This window comes from Scyliorhinus canicula, chromosome 20 (genome assembly GCF_902713615.1).
Source record: "Scyliorhinus canicula chromosome 20, sScyCan1.1, whole genome shotgun sequence".
NCBI classification, from domain to species: Eukaryota; Metazoa; Chordata; class Chondrichthyes; order Carcharhiniformes; family Scyliorhinidae; genus Scyliorhinus; species Scyliorhinus canicula.
This window is the reverse complement of record NC_052165.1, coordinates 91,122,082-91,129,581: the sequence shown is the minus strand read 5'-3', so window position 1 is coordinate 91,129,581 and position 7,500 is coordinate 91,122,082. Positions and strand designations below refer to the sequence as shown.

The 7,500-nt window shown below is 59.2% G+C and overlaps 1 protein-coding gene across 1 annotated transcript in view; it reads left to right on the top strand.

The window, feature by feature from the left end:
- The window catches only part of LOC119954795 (integrin alpha-X-like), a 65,592-nt gene that overhangs the window by 22,388 nt on the left and 35,704 nt on the right, over nt 1–7,500 (top strand). The gene's annotated exons all lie outside the window — the stretch shown is intronic.

The window sequence follows — 7,500 nt, the reverse complement described above, 5'->3', positions numbered from 1 at the left end:
CAAAAACCGAGGGGGGCGGAGGGGGTAAGTGTGGGAGGGGGTGTGGGGAGGGGGTTTGGGGAGGGGGAGGGGGTATGGGGGTGTGGGGAGGGGGTATGGGGGTGTGGGGAGGGGCTAGGGAGGTGAGGGGTGTGTGGGAGGGGGTATGGGGGTGTGGGGAGGGGGGGAGGAGAGGGGGGTGTGTGGGAGGGGGTATGGGGGTGTGGGGAGTGGGTAGGGAGGAGAGGGGTGTGTGGGAGGGGCAGGTGGTATGGGGGTGTGAGGAGGGGGTAGGGAGGAGAGGGGGGTGTGTTGGAGGGGGTATGGGGGTGTGGGGTGGGGGGAGGGAGGAGAGGGGGGTGTGTGGGAGGGGTATGGGGGTATGGGTGTGGGGAGGGGGTAGGGAGGAGAGGGGCGTGTGTGGGAGGGGGAGGGGGTGTGGGGGTGTAGGGAGGGGGTAGGGAGGAGAGGCAGGGTGTGTGGGAGGGGCAGGGGGTATTGGAGTGTGGGGATGGGGGAGGGAGGAGGGGGTGTGTGGGAGGGGGAGGGGGTATGGGGGTGTGGGGGGGAGGGGGTATGGGGGTGTTGGGAGGGGGTAGGAAGGTGTGGGGTGTGTGGGAGGGGGTATGGGGGTGTGGGGAGGGGGGAGGCAGGAGAGGGGTGTGTATAGGAGGGGGTATGGGGGTGTGGGGAGGGGGGAGGGAGCAGAGGGGGGGGGTGTGGGAGGGGGTATGGGGGTGTGGGGAGGGGGGAGGGAGGAGACGGGTGTGTGTGGGAGGGGGAGGGGTGTGGGGGTGTGGGGAGGGAGAAGAGGGGGTGTGTGGGAGGGGGTATGGGGGTGTGGGGAGGGGGGAGGGAGGAGAGGGGGGGGTGTGGGAGGGGGAGGGGTATGGGTGTGTGGGGAGGGGGGAGGGAGGAGAGAGGTGTGTCTGGGAGGGGGAGGGGGTGTGGGGGTGTGGGGAGGGAGGAGAGAGGGGTGTGTGGGAGGGGGTATGGGGGTGTGGGAGGGGGGAGGGAGGAGAGGGGGGTGTGTGGGAGGTGGTATGGGGGTGTAGTGAGGGGGGAGGGAGGAGAGGGGGGTGTGTGGGAGGGGGTATGGGGGTGTGGGGTGGGGGGAGGGAGGAGAGGGGTGTGTGTGGGAGGGGGTATGGGGGTAGGGGTGTGGGAAGGGGTAGGAAGGAGAGGGGCGTGTGTGGGAGGGGAAGGGGTGTGGGGGTGTGGGAAGGGGGTAGGGAGGAGAGGCAGGGTGTGTGGGAGGGGCAGGGGGTATGGGGAGTGTGGGGATGGGGGAGGGAGGAGGGGGTGTGTGGGAGGGGGAGGGGGCATGGGGGTGTGGGGAGGGGGAGGAGAGGGGGGTGTTTGGGAGGGGTATGGGGTATGGGGGTGTAGTGAGGGGGGAGGGAGGAGAGGGGGGTGTGTGGGAGGGGGTATGGGGTATGGGGTGTGGGGAGTGGGGAGGGAGGAGAGGGGTGTGTGGGAGGGGCAGGGGGTATGGGGGTGTGGGGTGGGGGGAGGGAGGAGAGGGGGGTGTGGGAGGGGGAGGGGGCATGGGGGTGTGGGGAGGGGGTAGGGAGGAGAGGGGTGTGTCTGGGAGGGGGAGGGGGTATGTGGGTGTGGGGTGGGGGGAGGGAGGAGAGGGGTGTGTGGGAGGGGCAGGGGGTATGGGAGTGTGGGGATGGGGAGGGAGGAGGGGGTGTGTGGGAGGGGGAGGGGTATGGGGGTGTGGGGAGGGGGAGGGAGGAGAGGGGGGTGTGTGAGAGGGGGTATGGGGGTGTGGGGTGGGGGGAGGGAGGAGAGGGGTGTGTCTGGGAGGGGGAGGGGGTATGGGGGTGTGGGGTGGGGGGAGGGAGGAGAGGGGTGTGTGTGGGAGGGGGAGGGGTATGGGGGTGTGGGGAGGGGGAGGGAGGAGAGGGGTGTGTGTGGGAGGGGGAGGGGGTGTGGGGGTGTGGGGAGGGAGGAGAGGGGTGTATGTGGGAGGGGGTATGGGGGTGTGGGGAGGGGGGAAGCAGGAGAGGGGTGTGTGTAGGAGGGGGTATGGGGGTGTGGGGAGGGTGGAGGGAGGAGGGGGGTAGGAGTGGGTATGGGGGTGTGGGGAGGGGGGGAGAGAGGAGAGGGGTGTGTGTGGGAGGGGGAGGGGGTGTGGGGGTGTGGGGAGGGAGGAGAGGGGGTATGTGGGAGTGGGTTTGGGAGTGTGGGGAGGGGGGAGGGAGGAGAGGGGGGTGTGTGGGAGGGGGTATGGGGGTATGGGGGTGTAGTGAGGGGGTATGGGGGAGAGGGGGGTGTGTGGGAGGGGGTATGGGGGTTTGGGGTGGGGGGAGGGAGGAGAGGGGGGTGTGTGGGAGGGGGTATGGGGGTGTGGGGTGGGGGGAGGGAGGAGAGGGGGGTGTGTGGGACGGGGAGGGGGTATGGGGGTGGGGGAGGGGGGAGGGAGGAGAGGGGGTGTGTGGGAGGGGAGGGGGGTATGGGGGTGTGGGGAGGGGGGAGGGAGGAGAGGGGGGTATGTGGGAGGGAGGGGGTATGGGGGTGTGGGGAGGTGGGAGGGGGGAAGGGGAGTGTGAGGGAGGGGGAGGGGGAAGTGATGCACGATCAATTGCACGAAAGACTCAGTTTGGTACAACTGTGGCTTTATTACAGTCGGATGCGTGGCCTCCTGCTGCAGCTGACAAAATGGCTGATCAGGAGGAGGACACGCATATTTATACGGCTCCTAGTGGGCGGAGCTAGCCGGCAGGGGCTACCGGCGAACCTGTAGTATAGGTCCTACCTTACACCCCCTAATACAGGTGCACACAGTGGTTCACCACATTCACCCCCTGTTAAAAATGGATCCGGCGGGGGTGCTGTGGGACTATATACAGTGTTGTGAATTATGTACAGTGGGGAAGGAAACAATCTGTCCATTTTGACGGTCCGATGCCCGTCAGAGGTTCAATCGATCCGGTGGTTTGACGATTCGCTGGGAGCGCCGTAACGGTGGCGGCGATGTCGGTGCTGGCGGTGTTGGTGCTGGCCAGTAGTCGGATGATCCTGGGAGCGTGCCGAAATCTTCTTCGTCCTCTTGCGTGGGCAGGGGAAGGAGGGATGGACCTGGTGGGGTTAATGTTGGTAGCGCCGGGGGGAAGGGAGGGTGAGGCGTGGGTGGGGGAGTGTGTGGGTGGAACCTGACGGTGCCAGGTCCCTGAGGGAGACCGTATCCTGGCGGACGTCGGGGAAGTCCACGTAGGCATACTGGGGGTTGGCGTGGGGCAAGTGTACCCTGTCCACCAAGGGGTCCGCCTTGTGGAGTCGGACATGCCTACGGAGCAGGACCGGTCCTGGAGCTGCGAGCCAAGTCGGGAGCGACACCCCGGATGTGGACTTCCTGGGGAAGGCAAAAACACGTTGATGGAGTGTGTTATTCGTAGCGGTGCACAGTAAGTGACCGGATGGAGTGGAGTGCATCCGGGAGGACCTGCTGCCAGCGAGCGGCTGGGAGGTTCCTGGACCGTAGGGCCAGCTGGACGGCCCTCCATACCGTCCCGTTCTCCCTCTCTACCTGTCCGTTTCCCCGGGGGTTGTAGTTGGTCGTCCTGCTGGAGGCGATACCCCTGCTGAGCAGGAACTGACGCAGCTCATCGCTCATGAATGAGGATCCCCTGTCACTGTGCATATAGTCGGGGAAACCGAACAGAGCGAAGATGAAGTTGAGGGCTTTGATGACGGTGGCAGACGTCATGTCGGGGCATGGGATGGCAAAGGGGAACCTAGAGAATTCATCGACCACACTAAGGATGTAGGTGTTGCGGTCGGTAGAGGGGAGGGGCCCTTTGAAATCCACGCTGAGGCGTTCAAAGGGGCGGGATGCTTTCACCAGGTGTGCGCGGTCTGGCCGGTAGAAGTGCGGCTTGCACTCCGCACAGACCTGGCAGTCTCTGGTGACTGTCCGTACTTCCTCGACGGAGTAGGGCAGATTGCGGGCTTTGATCAGATGGTACAAGCGGGTGACCCCCGGATGGCAAAGGCTCTCGTGCAAGGCACGGAGCTGGTTCACTTGTGCTCTGGCACATGTACCTCGGGAGAGGGCGTCTGGGGGCTCGTTGAGCTTGCCGGGGCGATACAAGATCTCGTAATTATAGGTGGAGAGCTCGATTCTCCACCGCAAGATTTTATCATTTCTGATCTTGCCCCGCTGTGTGTTATTGAACATGAAGGCTACCGACCGTTGGTCAGTGAGGAGAGTGAATCTCCTGCCGGCCAGGTAATGCCTCCAGTGCCGCACCGCTTCAACGATAGCCTGGGCCTCCTCTTTTCGACGGATGAGCGCCGAATTTCAGAGGCATGAAGGGGGCGTGAAAACAATGCCACGGGTCTGCCGGCCTGATTCAGCGTGGCAGCAAGGGCGACATCTGAACCGTCACTTTCTACTTGAAAGGGGAGGGTCTCGTCTACTGCGTGCATCCCGGCCTTGGCTATGTCAGCTTTGATGCAGGCGAAGGCCTGTTGTGCCTCGGCCGCAAGGGGAAATTTAGTGGACTGGATCAGTGGGCGGGCCTTGTCCGCGTAGTTTGGGACCCACTGGACGTAGTAGGAGAAGAACCCAAGGCAGCGTTTGAGAGCCTTGGGGCAGTGGGGGAGGGGAAGCTCCATGAGGGGGCGCATGCGGTCGGGATCGGGCCCCAGAACTCCATTTTGGACTACGTAGCCGAGGATGGCTAAGCGGTTCGTGCTGAACACACACTTCTCCTTGTTATATATAAAGTTGAGAAGAGTGGCAGTGCGGAGGAATTTAGAAAGATTGACATTGTGGTCCTGCTGGTCATGGCCGCAGATGGTGACATTATCTAAGTACGGAAATGTGGCCCGCAAACTGTACCGGTCGACCATTCGGTCCATTTCCCTTTGGAATACCGAGACCCCGTTAGTGACACCGAAGGGAACCCTAAGAAAGTGATAGAGGCGGCCGTCCGCCTCGAAGGCAGTGTAGGGACGGTCCGATTGGCGGATGGGGAGCTGGTGGGAGGCGGATTTAAGGTCAATCGTTGAGAAGACCCGGTACTGTGCAATCTGATTGACCATATCAGATATGCGGGGGAGGGGGTACGCGTCGAGCTCCGTGTACCGGTTGATGGTCTGGGTGTAGTCATAGAACATAGACATAGAACGATACAGCGCAGTACAGGCCCTTCGGCCCTCGATGTTGCACCGACATGGAAAAAAACTAAAGGCCATCTAACCTACACTATGCCCTTATCATCCATATGCTTATCCAATAAACTTTTAAATGCCCTCAATGTTGGCGAGTTCACTACTGTTGCAGGTAGGGCATTCCACGGCCTCACCACTCTTTGCGTAAAAAACCCACCTCTGACCTCTGTCCTATATCTATTACCCCTCAATTTAAGGCTATGTCCCCTCGTGCTAGCCACCTCCATCCGCGGGAGAAGGCTCTCACTGTCCACCCTATCTAACCCTCTGATCATTTTGTATGCCTCTATTATGTCACCTCTTAACCTTCTTCTCTCTAACGCAAACAACCTCAAGTCCATCAGCCTTTCCTCATAAGATTTTCCCTCCATACCAGGCAACATCCTGGTAAATCTCCTCTGCACCCGTTCCAAGGCTTCCACGTCCTTCCTATAATGAGGCGACCAGAACTGTACGCAATACTCCAAATGCGGCCGTACTAGAGTTTTGTACAACTGCAACATGACCTCATGGCTCCGGAACTCAATCCCTCTACCAATAAAGGCCAACACACCATAGACCTTCTTCACAACCCTATCAATCTGGGTGGCAACTTTCAGGGATCTATGTACATGGACACCGAGATCCCTCTGCTCATCAACACTACCAAGAATTTTACCATTAGCCAAATATTCCGCATTCCTGTTATTCTTTCCAAAGTGAATCACCTCACACTTCTCCACATTAAACTCCATTTGCCACCTCTCAGCCCAGCTCTGCAGCTTATCTATGTCCCTCTGTAACCTGCAACATCCTTCCGCACTGTCTACAACTCCACCGACTTTAGTGTCGTCTGCAAATTTACTCACCCATCCTTCTGCGCCCTCCTCTAGGTCATTTATAAAATGACAAACAGCAACGGCCCCAGAACAGATCCTTGTGGTACGCCACTCGTAACTGAACTCCATTCTGAACATTTCCCATCAACTACCACTCTCTGTCTTCTTTCAACTAGCCAATTTCTGATCCACATCTCTAAATCACCCTCAATCCCCAGCCTCCGTATTTTCTGCAATAGCCGACCGTGGGGAACCTTATCAAACGCTTTACTGAAATCCATATACACCACATCAACTGCTCTACCCTCGTCTACCTGTTCAGTCACCTTCTCAAAGAACTCGATAAGGTTTGTGAGGCATGACCTACCCTTCACAAAACCATGCTGACTATCCCTAATCATATTATTCCTATCTAGATGATTATAAATCGTATCTTTTATAATCCTCTCCAAGACCTTACCCACCACAGACGTTAGACTCACCGGCCTATAGTTACCGGGGTTATCTCTACTCCCCTTCTTGAACAAAGGGACCACATTTGCTATCCTCCAGTCCTCTGGCACTATTCCTGTAGCCAATGATAACCTAAAAATCAAAGCCAAAGGCTCAGCAATCTCTTCCCTGGCTTCCCAGAGAATCCTAGGATAAATCCCATCCGGCCCCGGGGACTTATCTATTTTCACCTTGTCCAGAATTGCCAACACTTCTTCCCTACGCACCTCAATGCCATCTATTCTAATAGCCTGGGTCTCAGCATTCTCCTCCACAATATTATCTTTTTCCTGAGTGAATACTGACGAAAAGTATTCATTTAGTATCTCGCTTATCTCCTCAGCCTCCACACACAACTTCCCACCACTATCCTTGACTGGCCCTACTCTTACCCTAGTCATTCTTTTATTCCTGACATACCTATAGAAAGCTTTTGGGTTTTCCTTGATCCTACCTGCCACGACCATTCTGTGTTTCTCCTCCGTTTTTACTACTACCACGGGCTCTCCAAGGGCTGTTGCTGGCCTCGATAATACCCTCCCGAAGCAGCCGCTGGACCTCGGACCTGATGAAGGTCTTGTCCTGGGCGCTGTACCGTCTGCTCCTGGTGCTTGCAATCCGGAGTTAGATTGGCAAAGAGGGAGGGTGGGTCAACCTTGAGGGTCGTGAGGCCGCAAACGGTGAGTGGGGGTTGGGGTCTGCCGAATTTGAGGGTGAGGCTCTGGAGATTGCACTGGAAACCCAGGCCTAGTAAGAGTGACGCGCAGAGGTTGGGGAGGATGTAGAGATGGAAACCGCTGAATTCTACGCCCTGGACTGTGAGAGTGACCGTGCAGAACCCTCGGATGGGGACAGAGTGGGACCCGGAGGCCAGGGAGATCCGCTTAGTTAGCGGGGTGGACCGCGAGGGAGCAGCACCTTACCGTGTCCGGGTGGATGAAGCTTTCGGTGCTCCCGGAGTCCAGCAGGCAGGAGGTCGCGTGGCCGTTGATTTCCAGGTTTTGTGGACGAGATTGGTCCAGCGTCA